Source organism: Microtus pennsylvanicus, chromosome 17 (assembly GCF_037038515.1).
Source record: "Microtus pennsylvanicus isolate mMicPen1 chromosome 17, mMicPen1.hap1, whole genome shotgun sequence".
Classification (NCBI taxonomy): Eukaryota; Metazoa; Chordata; class Mammalia; order Rodentia; family Cricetidae; genus Microtus; species Microtus pennsylvanicus.
This window is the reverse complement of record NC_134595.1, coordinates 40,073,836-40,095,128: the sequence shown is the minus strand read 5'-3', so window position 1 is coordinate 40,095,128 and position 21,293 is coordinate 40,073,836. Positions and strand designations below refer to the sequence as shown.

The 21,293-nt window shown below is 43.9% G+C and overlaps 1 protein-coding gene across 3 annotated transcripts in view; it reads left to right on the top strand.

The window, feature by feature from the left end:
• The window catches only part of Epha4 (EPH receptor A4), a 145,449-nt gene extending 140,376 nt beyond the window's left edge, over nt 1-5,073 (top strand). For all 3 annotated transcript variants that reach the window (XM_075952174.1, XM_075952175.1, XM_075952173.1), the window contains exon 18: nt 2,534-5,073. The gene's annotated coding sequence lies outside the window, so the exon portion shown is untranslated. The remainder of the gene's footprint in view (nt 1-2,533) is intronic.
• The last annotated feature ends 16,220 nt before the right edge of the window (nt 5,074-21,293 follow it).

Sequence of the window (21,293 nt, the reverse complement as noted above, 5' to 3'; positions counted from 1 at the left end):
CTATTTCAGTTTTATCACTTTTTAACTGAGAGTTTGGCAAGGTTTAATAACCCCTCCCCCACCCCCCTTTCATTTTTTTTTCCTGAAAGCCATTTCTTATAGACTAGAGTGAGGAATGCTGAATTTGATGCTGTCAAATGCTGACAGTTTAGTAAAGACCCGCCTTACAACGTTAGTTGTAAAAAGCTTTTCTCTTCCCAAGGAATATGATTTTTTTTTAAAGTACTCCAACAATTTTTGCTTTATTATTGTTTTTGCTGAAGTCTGGGATTTCTTGATTTTCCTGCTAAAAGTCGACAAATGTGGGTGGGGTTCTACTTTTTTTTTTCTTTTTTACTTTGACGTGCTTTGTTTTACAAATAGAGTTCTGTCGGGAGAAAAGCTCTGGAAATCTGGGGGCGGTGTTGATTTTGTTGGTTTGCTATTTTTATTATGTGCGTGCGTGCATGTGTGTGGCCTGTGTCTGGAGGTTAGAGGACAACACATACGAGTCGGTTCTCTGTATGTGGGTATGAAGGATTGCGTTCAGGTCAGGAGGCTTGGCACCAGCCGCTCTTATCCACTGAGCCATCTCACTGGTCCACGTCCATTGTTCTTGATCTCCACCGTCCTATTCCAATACGAAAACAAACATTTTGGCATTCTGCATGAAGTGAAAACAGAATATTACCTTACAGCCAGTACTGAATGATAAAAAGGTTTCCTTTTTTTTTTTAAAAAGTCACCAACTTGAGGCTTGACACGTTTTTCTAAACATGGAATGTGTTCAAAGCATAACTTCACTAAGGTACCCTAACAAGTGAACAATATTTGTAGTGTTGAAGTCCTTTTTGTTATTTCTTAGCAGGGATCTCTGTCTATGGAATAATATGGAAGGTTACATCATTCAAAGGCCGCCTTCTGAGTCGTAGTTTGTGTTAGAGACAGGGCCAATGGAACGGCCAAAAAGGGATGTTCCAAGTGTCTGCAATAATACCCTAGGAACAGTAAAAGTGTTTACTGCCTCCAGAAGTCTTAGCATGAGAGCCTTGAGAACAATAAGAGAGCCGTACTGTTTCCCAGGGTGCCGTGCCAGAGTCTGGCATCCCGACGGCTATGGAGTCTAAAGCCAACCGAAACGGTGACACTGGAAACTCGCCCTGCTTTGCTTCCTAACTCAGTTCCTCCACCTGTAAATTAGAGAGATAATGATACCTTGGTAATAACAGCTTTCCTGACATGGTGGTGTGCCCTGGAAGAAGTGCCTCTAGCAGAGAGAGAGAGAGAGAGAGAGCTCCCCAGGGGAGGAGGTGCTTTCTCCCACCTCATCCAGGTGACCTGCAACGGTTCAGCACGTGGCCCCACTGACCACAACGCAGGTCAGGTGCAGAGGACCCGCGTAGTAAATGCCCTTCACTTTGCTTTATAGGAGGCTGGGACAAAATATGGATCAACACGGAAGGCAACACCTGTAGAGATATTTACATGCCCTCTAGCTGACTCCGAAGAGAAGCATCTTTGTGTATTGAGCACATCGTGTTCTTAAAACCCTTCATAAGCTACATGCCTTCAGTTCTAAAATTCCCTGTAATGAAGGGACTGCCTGAACACCTACTCTGATGTTAGCCAGATGTCAACTTTCACAGTCCCCTCTCACCTTGGATATCATCTTCACCTGAGCAGGTCCCCACAAGGTCTGCTTTGTATTGTGAATACAATTACATAACAGGTCAATGTATTTCCACAAGAAGTAAAGAAGTGGGTTAGTGGACAGACGGTGACAGACGTAGCAGAAGAGTCTTCCCACCAGAACTGTGCCCGTGCACAATGCAGCTGTGGTGGAGATTCAAGGTCAAGTTCTCCTTGTCCTTTATATGAGTATATGTGGACCTGATGCAGTCTGTGTATGGTCAGCTTTCAAACCCTATGTTTGATAGGCTTATTGCTTCCCGGAAAGGAGGGGTTAGAAAACATGTCAGTTCCTGTTTCTTTTAATTTTCACCTTGTCACTGTATATGAGACAGGGTCTCACCACATAGGCTGCCAGGCCTGGAACTTCCTAACAGCCAAGGTTAGCCTTAGATTCATAGAGATCACCTGCCTCTGCCTCCTGAATGCTGGGATTAAAAGTTTGTGCGGCTATGTCCAGCTCTCTCTCTCTCTCTCTCTCTCTCTCTCTCTCTCTCTCTCTCTCTCTCTCTCTTTCTCTCTCAAAATAACAGTTTGAATAGACACATGTTGTTGTGCATGCCTCTAATGCAAGCACTCAGGTGGATCTAAGTTCAAGGCCAGCCAGGGTTACATAGTGAGCCCCTGTTTCAAATAATAACAGCATTAGAGTTTGGATAATTATAAACAGTTTGTGTATTGGCAAGTGAGTTGTTCTTGTTAGTCCATGTACATATTAATGTACATATTAATGATACTCAGCACGCACTGAGCCTTGTCATTTTCTGTGAATCCAAAATGCTGCGTGTTCTGTTTCAGTTTGATATAAGTTGGTTGACTGCTGGCTGGTAACACTGGCTGACGTTTTTGTCTCTTTTCTCTACAGGGAATAGATTCTGCTATCTCAGCCTCACAGCCCTTCCTGTTGATTACAAAGCCCTTGGAAACGAAAAAAAAAAAAAGAACACACCCTCCTTGGTTCTTCTGAACAGTTTTTTTTTTTCCTTTGGCGTCTCTTCTGCCCATTTTGAGGCAAAGACACTTGATGAAACAAACACCTGTACCTGGAAAGTGGAAGAAATGATTCAAGTCCCCTTCGCCCAGGAAAGCAGCAACACCAAGCTTCGGCATCTGTTCTCCAGCTGCCTGGAGGAGTGCGCTGTCTCAAGGCATCAGCTCTGCAGAGCCCTTCCAAACCCCTTGTGGTTTTATTTATACGTATTTCCATAATTCATTCCTGTACGTCACTGCTGCATCGGAGTGGCAGCAAGTGACCAAATGTTACAGGTTTTGCTATGGACGCCAGGTCGGGCGCCACCGCGCAGAACAAAGCCAATCCCGTAAGCTGCCTACGGTATGCATTGCTGACGTGACATTTTACCCAGGGCGTGCCATTGCAGTGATATGAATATATTTTTTCCTAGACTAAAATATGACCTGATTATCTCTTTTGATGTGTGTACATAGGTGCGTGTGTGCGTACGCGTGTGTGTGTGCATGTGTGTATGTGTGCGTGTGTGGTGTGTGTGTCCGCGCGTGTGTAACCTCATGCTTCGAACTGCCTGTGAATGTTGTGGAATGCTACACCTGGAGAGTTCTGGTTTATCACCAGTTCAAAGAAAAAAGAGTCACACGATATACACGGCTTGGAGACCACGGCCGTCCCCTTGGGAAGACAGCTTGGAAATGCTACATGGTCTGTATCTGTAAGAGTAATGTAGCTGTCACACTCACCATAAGAAGCAATTCTGTAGCTTTGGACAGATGTGTTTTCACCTCCGCAATGGAATGACTGTTGGATAGAAACCCACCCAAGGTGACAAGCCCGTCACCACAATCGCAGATTCTGATGGGACTCGTCTGACTCTCCCGTTCCACAATGGAGAGAGAAGGGGATGGAATCCATGGATCGACCCCAGATGGAGTACAAGTCGCCTTTGTTTTCCCTGCATAAATGAACTTGATGAATGCGAACAAATATATGCAATTCATATACTTTTGGAGATGAACTTAGCGATGTGTGTCAGCCTTGAGATGATGTGTCTGGAGTAATACTTTGTGTCCCCGTGTCACAGAACAATACACACATGCCAGTGGCTCTTGAGGTTAGTGTAGTTGGGATGACATGGCCTCTAGCAATTCCAGGTTCCCCAATTACATGTAGAAAGTTCTCCGGTAATTCATATGCAGCTAACTCCTTTTGCCCTCGAAAGTACATCAGGCTTCTAGAATCTGGTGTAGATAGAAGATTCAATATCAACAGGATATGGATACCAAACTCCAGCCAGCATACTGCCATTTTACATAACCTGAGTGGCTGCCTTGCTTATTCTGAGCTGTGGTTGCCAAAACTGTGGCCATTTATATAAGCTATAACATCAAAATCAGGGAAAAACGGGGAAAAAAAGATTCTGAACCATATATTGTTGAATAAGTAGAGAAAATCACCAATAAATATTTATTGCATTCTGACAGGGTGTACGGCATTGTATTCTCATAACTATGCCAGAGTGACAAAGTCAATTCGCCCCTTTTGGGGGGACCTTAATATATTTTTAAAGGGATGTGCCTATGCATTGATGCCTGAAAAATATGTGTAAAAATAAAAAATGAGGTAGAATCTCCGAGTGGATCATCTTTCCCAGAGGTCGGGTGGAAGGAGAATTTCCGGGTCTGTGTCCAGCCCAGGAGCCAGCACTGGTCTGCTGAGCTGGAAGCCTAAAGTCTACTCAGATCTACTAAGCAGCTTCAAGCTGCTCCCTGCACCAAATCGAGTCGTTTCAACACGTGTCTGCAGGCTCCCATTATTTTGGCAATCTTATAACGAACTAACTGTTCTGGTGTGTCTGAAAGAGTGGAAGAAAGGTTGTGTTCACAACACAACTGATCTGTGCTCCGAGACCTCTTGTATTCATCTGTGAAGGGTCCGTGTATTAATCCATACACTCCTATAGCCTCAATTACTTGTCTGAAGACACAAATTTCGACCAGTAAAGGAAAGTTCTAGAAGCAATATTTTCACTCCTTTAGCATTGTCCAAATAACATCAGATATTGATACATGCTGAAGAGTGTGTTTATTTTGTATTACTCCCAAGTTTGTTGGAATATGCAAGGACTGTGGTTATAATTAGAATGTATAAGGCATATTATAATTTAGTTCATTTGTCCTGAAAAGGAAGTTAACTGAACATCTCTTGGTTCATACATGTTCCAAATTTTGAGCAACCTTTTGAGTTAGCCATAGATTTTTTTCTATTTTGTTTCCATTTGTCAAGGTATTTTTCTTCCCTTCATGAACTTTAGGTACACATAACTTATGTCATTTATTTATGGTCTTTTATACCTAGTTTGTAAAGTTGTAAAATAGCAAACTAAATGCAAAGAGTTTGCATTTGAAAGTAATAAAGTAGTTGCCGTATACAAACCCAAAATCTGCTTGTCTTTATTATTTTATTTGTTATTTTATTTTATTTAGTGTTGGGGATGCATCCTAGGCATGAGCTAGACCCATCCTTTCTTTACTTTGAGACAGTCTTACTAAGTTGCCCAACCAGGTCTGACATTCACCTCACAGCCCAGGCTGACCTTGAACTTGAAATCTTTAAACTGCCCACTCCTGAGTAACTGAGATTATAACCTTATACCATACCGTTCTGAATTTATTGGGTTTGGTTGTATCTTTTTATTATTTTTCATTTGAATGATATTTCTAAATTATTGTTTCTCATTGGGTTAAGCACAAAATCTTAACTCCTAATTGAACAAACTTATTTGGAGGATTTAAAGTATTTGATTATTTAATAAAACATCTTTGTTGTTGTTGTTTGAGAAAGTGTCTCACCATGTGTGTAACCCAAGCTGGCCTCAAAGTCTCAGCTTCCTGAGTACAGGATAACAGGCGTGTGCTGCCATGACCAATGTGCTAATTACTCTTTTAAGGGTCCGTGTTTATTAAGAACACTGTGATAATTTGATACATGTCTACAGTGTGTGAAAAAGCGCTTTTTATCCTTGCCATTGAAATCCATGCATCAAAATATCTGATTTTGAGATCCTATATTCCGTTTTAAGGCTGTAGACTTTGGAGCCCAGGTAAAGCCCCTGCCTAGGAACTACACAGATCTGTCACAGTGCGCAGGACCTACAGTGGCTCTTCTGAAGCATCAACTTCTTCAGGCCTCCACCTTGTTACAGATCCAAGGTGCCAAACAGCTGTTCTTGTGCTGGGCTTTTAATCTAAGAATCATGCATTCTGGCAGGGAAGCTCACCAAGGCTCAAGACAGGCTTCCCTCCCTCAACTACACAATCGTTACTTTTTGCATGTCTTATATATGTTTTGATAGAAGCGCTTTATAAATGTCCTCAGACTCTAAAGGTTTGGAGACTCTGGTTCAAACTAGTGCAGGTAAATGCTGTCTTTGTGGCCATATTTCATTAAATATCAGTTGGTAAAAACGCCTGTTCACGGAAAACCAAACTCAAAGCCTTAGGGTCTATATAGCAAGGGCTTATTCCAAAGAGCAGGGGCCACGTAGGATATTATATAGACTGATGCAAAGGGTCCCCATGGCAACCCTTCCAAGCACTGAGTGATGGGTCCGTCCAGTCCCCTCTTGCTGATGCCATGCTTGATATGTAAGTGAAGATCACCACAAAAGGGGAAGTGAACATGGACGAACATGTTCAGAGATCCACAGCTGATCCAGAAGGACAATTCATTTGCTTTCTACTTTCTCATCAGCCAGAACGCAACCACATGTTCCAAACGCAAGTGCTAGGACATCGGGAAGTCTACCCCTCCCCTTTTACCCTCCCCCAAGACAGGGTCTCACTGTGTAACAGCCTTGACTTGGAGCTCTCTCTGTTTACCAGGCTGGCCTGGAATTCACAGAGATCCACCTACCTCTTCCTCCAGAGTGCTGGGATTAGAGGCATGCACCACCAGTTCCTGGCTGGGAAATCTACGTTTTTCATTTTTCTTGTTTTTATTGGGCTATACATTTTTCTCCCCTCCCCATCCCCTTCTACACTCTCTCATGACCCCCCAAGCTCCTAATTTACTCAGAAGATCTTGTCTTTTTCTCCTTCCTATGTAGATGCATGTATGTCTCTCTTAGGGTCTGCTTTGCTGTCTAGGTTCTCTGGTTTTGTGGATTGTATAGGCTGGTTTTTCTTTGCCTTATGTCTGAAAGCACTTAGGAGTGAGTCATCTTATATTTGTCTTTCTGGGTCTGGGTTACCTCACTCACTATGTGTTTTTTTTTTTCTAGATTCATCCATTTGCCTGCAAATTTCAAGATGTCATTTTTTTTAAACCACTGAGTAGTATTCCATTGTGTAAATGTACCGCATTTTCTTTATCCATTCTTTGGTTGAGGGGCATCTAGGTTGTTTCCAGGTTGCTATGACAAATAACGCTGCTATGAACATAGTTGAGCACATGTCCTTGTGGTATGACTGAGCATCCTTTGGTTATACTAAAAGTGGTATTCCCTATGCACAAAACGCAAGTCCATATGGATCAAAACCTCAATGTAAAACCAACCACACTGAACCTCATGTAAGAAATTACACTTGAATACATTGGCACAGGAGATTACTTCCTAAATATAACCCCATTAGCACAGACACTGGGAAGCTGGAACTTGAGAAATGGAACAGTCTGCCATAGCCCAGGAGGGTGATGTATCTGGAAGCCCTCGAGGGAAACATCCCCGAGTAGTTAGCACATAAGCTTCACCTTTACCCATAGTCACTTGGAAAGTTCATTTCCCAAAGATTCAGGGAAGTTGAGCCCAGCTCAGTTTGGCCAGACCATTCACATTCTCATCCTTGCTTGTCACATATTGCTGGATGCTGTAGAATAATCCTTTTCTACACCATGAATGGGCTGATAAAAGCTGGTCAATAGCCAGGCAAATCATATAGGTAGGGTGATCAAACTGAGGATACAAGGAGAAAGAAGGGTGGAGTCAGGGGAGTCGCCATGAGCTGCAGAGACAGGTGAAGCCAGATGGCAGAATGTAGGTTAATAGAAATGGGTTAATTAAAAATGTAGGATTTAGTTAGTAATAAGCCTGAGCTATTGACCGAACATTCATATAATAAGTTAAATAAGCCTCTATGTGGTAATTTGGGAAGTGACTCTGGGGATGGGGAAACTCCACCTATAACTGGGTCTCCTTGCAGAATAATCCTCTACCACAACCTCTTCACAAAGTGCCTGCCTTGTAGTGTTTTATGGTCTTTCTTAACCATTTCAACTCCTTAGGAGGATGGAGGAGGGAGGGTAGGGTGTTCACAATTAAGCCCTAGTTTCTGGCAAGAAATTAGAAGAGTGTTCTCTTAAAAATAAGATACAACTAGAGTATGAAAAATCATACCAACCTGGATCCTGCACTCTCAGATGGGTAAGGCTTCAAAGCCTTATTCTACGACCCCAGAAACATTGATTCAGAGCACACTGTTCAGGCTTTCATTTATTTGAGTATTTCGGAGCACGAACTACTTATCAGACGTGGTACTTGGCTCTGTTTCTATAATTCTCACCAGAGTCCCCCAAAGTAAAGCAAATGAAGAAGGGATGCTTTTTTACCCCCATTGACAAGTGTGACTACTAGATGTGGTGGTTAGGTAATTAGTCCAAGGCCACATTGCTGAGAATTATTTATTGGAAAATTAAACACAAGCAAAGAGCCTCTAAAACACTGGTTCTCAACCTGTGGGTCGCAACCCCTTTGGTGTGTGTCAAAAGACCCGCACACAAGGGTCACCTTAGACCATTGGAAAACACAGATATTTACATTACGATTTATAAAAGTAGCAAAATTACAGTTGGGGGTCACCACAGCACGAGGAACTGCATTAAAGGGGCACTGAGAACCACTGCTCTAAAAATTTCAGGTTGGCATTTCACCACCCTAACATATTATATGAAGTACCTAAGTTGCTCCACCCAATTTCTTTACTCTGGCGGATGAGTACGGTCCAGTGTGCACACAAGAGTCCTAAACCCCCATTGCTAGCAGAGTGTGCTCCATCCACTGCACTGTTCCTGGTTATCCTGATGTCCTGTCTGTTGTCAGGTAGGCTATTTTTAATGGATTTGTCATTCTCATTCTCTCTCTCTCTCTCTCTCTCTCTCTCTCTTTCTCTCTCTCTCTCCCCCTCTCTCTCCTCTCTCTCTGCTTTCATTGGACAAACGATAATTTGAGTATAATATTTACCTAACAGAGTGTTTTGTAAGAATTAATCTCTGTATTCTACTTTTTGCTAAAAGTATAATCTAGCAGAGCTAAGATAATGTCATCTGATACGGAGTCAGGGCAGGGTGGGAAAAGGTGGCGATTTCCTTTAATTACCATTTTCATGATCTGAGCATAAAAGCCACAGGCAACACATCTCAAATACCATTCTTCACTTTGATGGCCTATGACACAGGCAGGCTAGTCATTATCCAAACAGAAACACGAGATGGGTCCCATGACAAGAGGAAAATTAACCGAGGCATACGTGGAACATCATCTAATAAAAGATTTTATATGAACACCCTGCCTCAGCCATTTTCTAGTTTTGTGACCTTAGACAGATCCCTTCACCTCCCTGAGAGTCACTTTTCCTATCTTTAAATGAGAGCAAACTTCCCTGGTATTGCTCATTTGGTGTGAAAGATGAGACATCAATGGGGAAAAAAAAAAGTCCAGTTCAATGGAAATCTGCTATGCCAAACAGATGTCTCCACAGGACAATCAGATGCCATGGATGCCAGACAGCTTAGCAGAGAAGCAGGTAAGCACGCAAGCAGGCACTGAGTGGAAATGTAGGGTTGCTAAGATGCTCAGGGGTATTATAGGGGGTGGTGTGTGTGTCTATGTGGGTTGGGAATGCGCAGGATTCTGGGGCCCAATAAGAACCAGAGAACTTAGACAACAATGCGGACACTAAGAGAGACTTACATAGATCTAATCTACATGGGAAGTAGGAAGTAGAAAAACACAAGATCTCCTGAGTATATTGGGAGCATGGGGACCTTGGGGGAGGGTTGAAGGGGGGAGAGGAGAGGCAGGGAGGGGAGCAGAGAAAAATGTAGATCTCAATAAATATCAATAATAAATAAAAGAATGGGTGTGATGTATTCTCCAACCCTCCTTGGGTTTATTTGATTAACAAACCCATTGGTTTATTAAAGGTTCTGAGAAGTGGGTGGTGGTGGTGCATGCCTTTAATCCCAGCACTCAGGAGACAGAGGCAGGCAGATCTATATGAGTTCAAGGCCAGCCTGATCTATAGAAAGATCTTCCAGGACAGTCAGAATTACATAGTGAGACCTTGGCTCAACAAAACAAAACAAACAAACCAAAAATGATAACAACAATAAAAAGGCCTCTCTTAAACCAGTTTTGCCATCTTAATCTGGAATTTTGAAACTTGAAGCTTTTTTAATGTCTCTGGAAAGTGAGGTTATTTTCAAACTTTTTTTTTTTTTGGACATCTGTTCTCTGGAGTCTCACATACAAAAACAGAGAAACAAGCAGAGGTGTGAGGACTTAAACGCTGTAGAACTGAGCTCTCTAGGGTCAGTGCAAGAGTACAGTGGCTAAATCGCTGTCCCCTAGGTTCCCCTGCCACACCTCAAGGCACGTCCAAGTTTTGCTTCCAGTTTGCAGCTGATGTGAAGATTGCCCTTTCTGCCTTGGAGGTGAAGCGAGCAGCTATCATGCTGGTAAGGTACAGAGCCTGTGAGATTCCAAGTGAGGCTCAGAGAGGTCTCGATGCCACAGAAGGTGATGGCTGAAGGTTGAATCTCAAAGTGCACTGCGATGTTGCAAACCATGAAAATTGACGCTGTGTACCAAAGTCAAGACCTGGACTAATACATGTGTGTTTCTCCAGGCAACCGAATGGATTTTGACAATGGAAAAACTGCACCACCCACTTAAATCAACAACCCAATTAAGACCCATTGCTGAGTGGGGGGCTGAGCCCTCCGTTGTTTTACCCTTTCCCTCTGGAGGAAGTGCCCTGAGCCACTGACGGCTCCCAGTTGAGTAGGTAAGGGACCACCGACATATCTGATTTCTGGCAATCACCCTGGATATGTTTTTTTTTTTGTTTGTTTACAGTGCTGATGGAGAAAACTTGATGAATACTTGGGAGAAAATAGAATTAGGACCTACGAACACAGCTGAAATCAACTTAGCAGAAGACAGACCCAGCTTTGTGTCGAGCTGGGAAAGATAGGCATGCGAGAAAGTGGCTCGAACGTAGACCCAGAGAAACTATCTATTACACACATAATATGTAGGAGGCAATTATTGCCTCCTGCACTAATCTGCAGGGCCTTCCTACCTAGTAATCAGATTGACATATTCTAATGAGACCCATGTTGTTTGTAATCAGACCGGCATTGCTTATTCATACCTCTATCCCATAAGATGCACTTTGAAATGGCTCGGATTGCACCAGATGCTACAAGAAATGACTTTCCATTTTATTCTATTACCAGCATTTTTCCTTCTCCCAATTAGCATAATTTAAAATCAGCCAGAGGCAAATGTGGGGGGCTGAAAAGTTGCAAAGAAGTTTAAGAAATCCTTGGTAGAAAAAGGCAAGAAGCCATTCTTGAGCTTCATTTTCTTTAAGCAGCATGAGCAGGCGAACATGGCAATTGGTCGTTTTCTTCTTGTTCCAGTTGCTCGGGATTCACCTCTGTGACTTATTGAAATATTAGCGCCTCTGTCAGGAGGCTAATTACCCCGAAGGCTTTCTTGCTTTTGCATTATCTTGTGAATGACATAATAGAACTGCTACGTCATTTACCATTCTGTTAAGGTTTAATTGAGTTCATCCTCTCTCTCTAAATGGTGAGTAGATTATAGAATCAAAGCAATTTCTCAGGAACTGGAGGGATGGCTCTGCAGCTAAGAGCCTTTGCTGCTCTTGCAGAGGACCGGAGTTGGGCTCCCAGCACCCACATCAGGTAACGCATAACCACCTGTAATTTCAGCTCTGGGATCTGATGCTCTCTTTTAACCTCTGTGGGCACCTGCACCTATGTGGCATTCTCTCTCTCTCTCTCTCTCTCTCTCTCTCTCTCTCTCTCTCTCTCTCTCTCTCTCTCACACACACACACACTCGTTAAAATAGACCTTTGAAAAATGGATTCTCACTTGTAAGAATAAGAAAACACTTGCAAATTGCCTCTTTATAAGTCGGATTTTAGTTGTTTGTGAAATTTTTGAGCTTGAAACCTGAAATACCCTAATGACACATTGCTCCCTGACACAGAACACTGTGAGACTGATCCAGACGGACAGCTAGCACCGGGGACACACACACACACACACACACACACACACACACACACACACACACACACACACTAATTTTCCAATGATTTACTGCCCCAGAACCTTTGAGTATGAACTCTTTTGATTGTGTCTTGGGTTCCTGTGAGTAACATACCCAACATTCACAGCCCCTTGGGTCACTTTCATCTTTAAGGTTTTTAGTATCATAAATTAATTATATATAATAACAGGCTTCATTGTGACATTTTTATACATTATTTTGATCATATCCCCTCACAGTTAATCTCTCATCCCCTCACTCTCTCTAACGAGGCCCCCTGCTTTTATAGGTTTTCTTCTTCTGACCCAGTAAGCTTACTTTAGTTGCTTACAGGAGACCTGGTGCGGGGTCAGTTACAGAACCAGCAGCAACTACACACCTGAAGGACATATCTCTCTCTCCCCAAATCTGAGCTTCTTAGTTTTACGTCCACTTGGCCCAGGCTAAAGTTATCCCGGAAGAGGAAAAAAATCAATTGAGAAAATGCCTCCATCAGACCATTCACACAGGCAAGTGGGTGGGGGGGCATTTTTGTTATTACTGCTTGATGTAGGGGTGCTGAGGCCACTGTGGGTGCTATCACCCCTGGGTTGGTGGTCCTGATTTGTATAAGAAAGCAGGTTGAGCAAGCCACGGAGAGCATGCCAGTAACCATGACTCCTCTGTTTACTTCAGTTCCTGACCAACTCCAGGTTCCTGCCTTGAGTTGTCCCTACCCAATGTCTCTCCGTTGACAGATTATGATCCGGTCATATATCCCAAACCCTTTCCCCTCCACGTTGCTTTCTTCCTGTCCCAAGTGTTCCTTTCTCCCGTTTTTTTGGCAGCTGCTTGTTAAACACTGACCAGTTCTCTGGCTGAGCTCTGCCTAAAGTCTGGCTTCCTTTCCCTTCCATATTAAAAGTGAGCTACTTCCCGTTGGTTTTCTGTTACTGAGAGCTCAAAGCATATTGACTAGGGGCTTCTCTTTACTAACAAGAGTTACGAATCACAGAGCCTTGTTCAAGATTAAGAACTACCCTACGTACTAGCTTGCTTTAGCTCACACAGCCGTTTACCTCTGCAGAGAAGAAATGTTTATAATTCCTAGCTCAGAAAGAAACTAAGCCTTGGGATGCAAATGCCACTTAGCTAAGCATCAAAGAGACTTTCTTGTAATTCTCAAAATTCTCAGTGCTTTAAATGCTCGGGCCTCCTTCCTTTCCTAGACTCTTAACATTTCTTCTTGGCCATGCCCACTTGTGTCATTGACCATGTCCCCACTCACTCACAGGATACCGAGCCTTTATTTAATGTAGTGTTTCCATCGTCATCTTAGTCTGAGCTAGGTGGCCATCCACTCCATACTATACTAACTTGTTTTTAGCAATGCAGACTACGTAATTGATTTTTCTCGCCATTTCCTCCCCACCACTACCACCACCATCAGATGCCAAGATCCACAGAAGAAGGACTTTTACCCTTTCCTTGTCTGGATCTTTATTAAGTTCACTGCTGACAGATGGGAGCTGCTCAGTCAATGCTGATTAAGTCGCCGCAATGAATGAAGGAACTCTTGGGATTTGTTTTTTTTATCACAGTTTGTTCTTTGACAATGTCATACATATACGTAATGCATTCTAGTTATTCTCCATTCCACCCTCTGTGATCTCCGCCCCCCCCCGCCTTCCTAAAACTCCCTTTCTCAAATTCACGTCTTTTTGTTTTGTTTGGTGACCCACTGGGTTTAGTCAGGGCAGTCAGTGTGACCATGGGTTTGAGACTGTCCATCAGAGGTTAGTGGAGTACTCAACAACTAAGGACAGTCAGTTGTCGCTGTCAGAGTTTTTCCCTTCTCCCAGAATTTATTGTACTCAGTAGTTCAGCAAGGCAGAGAGGGGCTCCCTGAGCTCCTTCTCAATTCGTGGTGTCCAGTCTGGTTACGCACGTATGCTTATGAGTACAAATCATCAGGAAACTATCAAAGTATCTTGCCTCCCTTCATTCTCTCCCCCTCATCAACAGCATCACCACCATCTCCAAAGTCACCAGGTATCCAGCAGATGGAAGAATATGTTGAGAGTGTTATGTTGAAGATCTACATATTGAATATAATATATTGAAGATTACTGACTCTCATGCCAAACAGATTGTCCGTGAGCTCTGGTGGTATGAGTTACTGGCTATGTCATCTTAAGACTAATAGTTCCATCTCCTCGTATATAAACTGGAAATCAGTTTTAACAGACAAGCTTGCGCCTGGAAACTCAATAGTTGGTAATTGGCCAACAGTATGGTGTAAGAACTTTCAGATACCCTTTTATATCTTTATCAGGCACACTGTCCTCTGCCTCTATGAACTGTCACCATGGATCTGATCTTCATTTACTTAGTTTAGATGTTACAAATTACTTCAGCTGCATCCTACCAATCCTAACAATGGTAAAAAAATAAACAGCAAAAGCCGCAGTGATTACTATGAACCACAGGGGATTGAGGTCAGCAAGATGTCTTAAACAGAATCCCTAGCTTGTGTTTGGAGATTTCTGGCTAGTGGGACTGGATTATTATTTCTTTCTGATCCTTTTCATCTTTTCATTTAGACCTTGTGCATGTGCAGTCAGTGCATGGGTGTTTGTGTGGACCCATGCAGACGCATGTGGAAGTGTGTATCTACATGTGTGCATTCCCATGTGCTCAAGGGAAAGAAGGGGAGAGTGAGCTTCTGCTCACAAGTGGTCAGAACATGAAACCAAGACAAAAGTAGTGGATTCTTTGTTGTGCTTTTGCATTTCCTGCTAGCAGGGGAGAAATGCTGAAAGGAAAGGAAAGTGGGGAGATCTCAGTGGCTTGGACTTAGCCTCCTTTGTCATACACGAGTTATTAAGACTGAATAAGAGACTTTGGAAAACACCTTTTGATGCCTATGCATGCCATGTTTGGGCCAGCATATCCATCTATACCTGATGGTTGATGATTTTGTCCTGAATGAAAGGTGGGAGGTTCCAGGGCTAGACTTTACATGACTTTTGTATTATTGGATAGAAGGATATACGTTATATAGAAGGAGATATATATATATGCATACACACACACACACACACACACACACACACACACACACACACACACACATATATATATATATATATATATATATATATATATATATATATGTAAGGCCCCAGGTAAAGACATGGAGTAGTTCTGAAGACATAAATTATGGCACAGGGCTGCTCAGGTTGCTTTAGCAGTGAGTTTGTGGCCATTGCTCAACAGAAAGCTAGGATATGGGCAGGGCAGTGACCTCACAGGCAGAGCTTTGTTCACAAGAAGCATAAGAGTTGTTAAACTACTGTTGGAGCCTGTAAACTCCAGCTAAGTTGGGGCTAGACCACATCTTCCCTAATCCAGCCCCAGTTTCAATGTAGGACATTGGGTTGAGCAGAAAACTGGAGTTTCGGGGCGGGGGGGGGGGCTGGACATGAAATCTAGCTACCTGGATAAGAAGCTGGGATGAATATTATCTCTCGTTCAGGAGAGACAGAGAAATTTGCTTTGGACCACCTGGGAGGCTGGGAAACTTGGTGCGGGAACTGGTTGGCAGTAGTTGGCTAGAGATAGTGGAGTCATGAGAAAAAAATGTGACATCATTTTGTAGCCAAAGCAGAAGCTGACTCATGAGCGGCATATAGGCTTGTTAGTTTGTTTTTTACAGACTTAATTTGCTTTGTTTTCCCCATATAAAAACCCTCTGTGGTGGCCATGGCTGGAGCCTGGATCATCTACTCGGAGACTCTGATATGTGAGTTTTCTGTCTTCTTTCTTTTTAACCTGAAATTATTTTAGGTAGTTTTTGCATGTATTATTTATTTATTTTATTTGTGGGTGAGTTTATGCCACGGTCCACCTGGAAGTCAGGAGGCCACTTTTGGAAATGTGTCTGCTCTGTGGGTCCTGGGAATTGAACTCAGATCATCAGGCTTGGCAGGAAGTGCCTGCACCTGTGAGTCATCTCCTTGACCCTGGTGTGGGCTTTCCTAAGATGGTCAATGAATTCCTGAAGGGGAGACTTGGTGAACATAGTCTCTTTCCAGAGGCTGTGGGTCTTCCAGAGGTACTTGTAGGTCTTAGAGATAGTATCAAAGGTGGCCTTGGCACAGTTACCCAGGGTGCCAGAGTAGCCCCTGGCTGATGTGTTCAATCATCAGTATTGGCCAACAGTAACAGCGGCTTCTTGCTCAGAGGAGCAGAGACAATGCCAATGCCTCTGAGGTCTCTGGGGAGAAAGAGCACAAAACTGCTGTGACTTGTCAGCTTATCTATGGGAAGCTAGGCCACTTGACAACCCTCGGATGGCAGTGGCTACCTCCTAATAGCAGGTAGCATCCTGTTCTAGTTCGTTTCTCTGTTTCTATGACAAAACACTAACCAAAAGCATCCTGGGGGAGGCAAGGGTTTATGTTACTACAGTCCATCATCAAGAAATGCTAAAGCAGGAACTCAAGGCAGGAGCCTAGACGAAGGAACTAAAGCAGTGACTATAGAGAATACGGCTTACTGGCTTGCCCCCCGACTCTACAGTCTGCCTTTCTTTCTTTCTTTCTTTCTTTCTTTCTTTCTTTCTTTCTTTCTTTCTTCCTTCCTTCCTTCCTTCCTTCCTTCCTTCCTTCCTTCCTTTCTTTCCTTTCTTTTTTTCTTTCTTTCTGTCTTCCTGCCCCTCCTCTCTCTCTTTCTTATACAGCATAGGATCACCTGCCCATGGGTGGCAACACCCATAGTGGGCTAGCTTTTTCCACGAGCTGCAATTGCCTCTTATACTCACCCACAGGCAAATCAGATGGAGGCATCTTCACAGCTGAATTCCCTTCTTCACAGATAATTATGGATTCTGGCTTTGGTCTAGTTGACAAAAAAATAAAAAATAAAAATAAAAAACTAACCAGCACACACCAAGACCAGCATGACCATTGTCTCCAATGATGACAAATGCCTCCAGCTTGATTGGCTGGGTACCCAATTCTATCATGCACTGGCATGATCTTTAAAATCTCTCCCATAAGGGGTGTTCCCAGGAAATCCTCATATTCCTCATAGTCCTTGATGGGTAGAGAGAATAGGTGGATTTCCTTCAGGAACTTGTCTGTTGGTCTATATCTATCTATCTATCTATCTATCTATCTATCTATCTGTCTGTCTGTCTGTCTGTCTGTCTGTCTGTCCGTCCGTCCGTCCGTCTGTCTGTCTATCTAGATCTCTCTGTAGTCATGGCTGTCCTGGAATTCACTATGTAGACCAGGCTGGCCTTGAACTCACAGAGCTCTACCTGCCTCTGTTTCTTAGAGTGTTGGAATCAAAGGCGTGCACCACTCTGCCCAGACAGGTACTTGATCTTCATGACCTGAACCATGTGGACCAACTTCATGACAGGGGCCCACTGTGTATTCTCATCTTTACCTCCATAAGTACAGTGGCCTCTTCCCTATCCAAGATCATGACTCTGGAGACCAGTGCTAAATTCTCAGAGGTCTCCTTAGCTTTCCAAATTTGGACCCCCAGGTCCTCGAGGTCCTCCAGGCCCACTCTCTGCTCAATGTCATTTGCTATTTGGTGAATGTAAGTTTCTTTTCCTACTATTATCTTATGTACACTCGTGTGTTCATGTATGTGTGCATGTGTGTGTGTGCATGTGTGCGTGTATTTATCTATGTGTGTGTATCTCCATGTGTGGTGCTCATGTGTGAGAGAAGAGTGTATTGGCATGATAAAACATATGTCTAGAGGTCAAAGGACAATTTCTTAATTCTCAACAACCAGGAGAGAGTATTATCACTTCTATTTCCCCACTGTACAAAATAGGAATTGGATGGGTTCCTCTCTAGCCCAAGTTGTAATTACTTGTGAAATGATGATAGTGAGACCTATGTTGAATTTGTCAGTTCCAAAAAGATTGAAGGATTCTTACCCAGGATTCCTCTGAATAAACACAGACCAGGAGAAGAATGGAGCTTCTCCCTCATTTCCTGTACCTTTTCTCAAAAGTGGACCTGGGGGTGTATATTTGAGCAGGGAGTTCCATATACATTGAAATAATTGCTGTCTGCCCAAATCCTTGATGGAGGAGAGGTGTGTGTTTTTGTGAGAGCCAACATTTCACATCTTAGAATTTTTAATTTTCCCCTAACTGTAGACCAGAATGATAGAACACCTACTTAGTGTAATGGGCACTTTGCTTGATACCCTTGGGGGAAAAAAAACAAAAATAAAAGAATAAACAGATTATAAGACAGCCTGAACTTAGCTAACAGAGTTTGGTAAGGAGGAGACTGTCACGTGATTTGTATTCTGACAGCCGGGACTTGGCCTTTACTGTCTATAGCTCCTTCCTTCTTCTTCTTCTTCTTCTTCTCTCTCTCTCTCTCTCTCTCTCTCTCTCTCTCTCTCTCTCTCTCTCTCTGTACATGCGTGTGTGTGTGTTCTCAGGTATGAGAGTTGTATGTATGGCATGATAGGATACGTGTACAGAGGTCAGAGGACAGCTTCAGGTGTCTGCTCTCATTTTTGTCTTTGGTGGAGGCAATCGTTTGTTGTACCCTACCGCATATGGTAAACCAGCTGGCTGAGCTTCTGGGGTTCTTCTGTCTGCTCCCTGTCTCACCTTAGGAGTCTGGGAATTACAGGCAGCTTACACGTGCCCGACTTTAAGTGTGCTCTGGGGATTTTAGTTCTCATTCTCACACATGCACAGCAAGTTCTTTAGCTAGTGAGCCAACTCTTCAGCCCTGTATCACCTTTCAACTCTGAAATTCTCTGTGTTCTGTAAATTCCCAGGTCTGAGTTCCTAAATACAAGAATGCATAGACAAGGACAGAGAATAGAAACAGGAGGTCACACATGGTCCTGTGCAGCAGATGCATGTTGGAGCTGCTGGAGCAGTGGCCACAATGTATGAATTCTTCCATGGCAGCTGGTAACTGGTCACTGTCCCACAGCATCCTCAGTGGGCCTTGGGCTGGTTGCACTATCCACTCCCCAGTCGCAGTTGCTGAGTTAAGGTATTTCATAGAAGATTATTAGTTTTTGTTTGCTTGTTTGTTTAAGGTTTAAAGAAGTTTTTCTGTATTTACAGTAACAATAATCCTGAAAAGACTTAAGAGAAGGAAAGAGGTGAGAGAGGAAGCAAGTGAACAAATGTGAGGGGAGAGAAAGGGGCCTGGGGGAGCAATTGGTATGTACCTGTCACCGGAAAGGAATAAGGGCAACATGAAAATTTAAGCCATACTACATATGGGCAGTCCCTCTCCTTGCATCCCTGTGTCTTCTCGTTTCTGTCTCCCCCCCCCCCCCCCCACACACACTTCCTCCTCTTGTCCTTTAAGAATCAAAGGCAGGAAGTTTCTGTCTTCAGATTTCCTTGTCAATCAGTTATTTTCAACCGAATAGAGTACTATATATGTAGATACCGTTCATTAAAAAATTACATTTCTTGGGGGAAACCTCACAGGACCCTAGACAAAGAACGCCAGGAAACCAGCAATACTGTGAATGGGAAAAATTATCTTCCTCAGGGAAGAGTTCCTCAGTTAGCTATCCAAAATCAAGTGGTCAGTCCTAAAATCATATACATACAAGTAACATTATATAGACTGAGCAGATTACTTGAAAAAAGAAAGGCCAGAGATTATGAATTTGAGAGGGTAGGGTGAGGCATGCGAAGGTAAGATAGACTATATTTTAATCAAAAAAGTTAAAATTTAAAAGAGAATTAAAAGAAAAAAAAAACTTACATTTCCAGGGCCAGGGAGATGGCCCAGTTAGTAAAAGTGGTTGCCAAAACTCTCAACATGAGTTCAACATCTAGAAGCAACATGTTGAAAGGAGATGAGTGAGCCCTGGAAGTGGTCCTCTGACCTCCTCACCTATGCCCCGACATGCACACACCCATGATAAACTAATTAAATAAAATACAAAGGTTGGGCAAAATGTCAGTCATCTGTAACCCCGGCATTCTCTGGGGAATATAGAAAAAGGAAACAAGCGAATTGTTCAGAAACTTGAAGGTCAGTTAACTGAGAGCACACACAGTAGCACAGAGCCCCAGTGACTTCCCAAAGCTGTCCTCGGACATCCACGAACACTGCGGTATGCGAGCTCTCCCCTCCCCCACAGCATCCATGAACATGCGGTGTGCGAGCTCTCCCCTCCCCCACAGCATCCATGAACACTGTGGTGTGCGAGCTCTCCCCTCCCCCACAGCATCCATGAACATGCGGTGTGCGAGCTCTCCCCTCCCCCACAGCATCCATGAACACTGCAGTATGCCAGCTCTCCCCTCCCCCCCAGCATCCATGAACACTGCAGTATGTGAGCTCTCCCTACCCCACAGCATCCATGAACACTGCAGTATGTGAGCTCTCCCTACCCCACAGCATCCATGAACACTGCGGTATGCGAGCTCTCCCCTCCCCCACAGCATCCATGAACACTGCAGTATGTGAGCTCTCCCCTCCCCCACAGCATCCATGAACATGCGGTATGCAAGCTCTCCCCTCCCCCACAGCATCCATGAACACTGCAGTATGTGAGCTCTCCCCTCCCTCACAGCATCCATGAACATGCGGTATGTGAGCTCTCCCCTCCCCCACAGCATCCATGAACATGCAGTATGCCAGCTCTCCCCTCCCCCACAGCATCCATGAACATGCGGTATGTGAGCTCTCCCCTACCCCACAGCATCCATGAACACTGCGGTGTGCGAGCTCTCCCTTCCCCCACAGCATCCATGAACATGCGGTACGCCAGCTCTCCCCTCCCCCACAGCATCCATGAACACTGCGGTGTGCCAGCTCTCCCCTCCCCCACAGCATCCATGAACATGCGGTATGTGAGCTCTCCCCTACCCCACAGCATCCATGAACACTGCGGTGTGCGAGCTCTCCTCTCCCCCACAGCATCCATGAACATGCAGTATGCCAGCTCTCCCTACCCCACAGCATCCATGAACACTGCAGTATGCCAGCTCTCCCCTCCCCCACAGCATCCATGAACACTGCAGTATGCCAGCTCTCCCTACCCCACAGCATCCATGAACATGCAGTATGCCAGCTCTCCCTACCCCACAGCATCCATGAACACTGCAGTATGCGAGCTCTCCCCTCCCCCACAGCATCCATGAACACTGCAGTATGTGAACTCTCCTCTACCCCACAGCATCCATGAACAATGCAGTATGTGAACTCTCCTCTACCCCACAGCATTCGTCAACTCTGCATTATGTGAACCCTCCCCTCCCCCACGGCATACAATAAAATTAT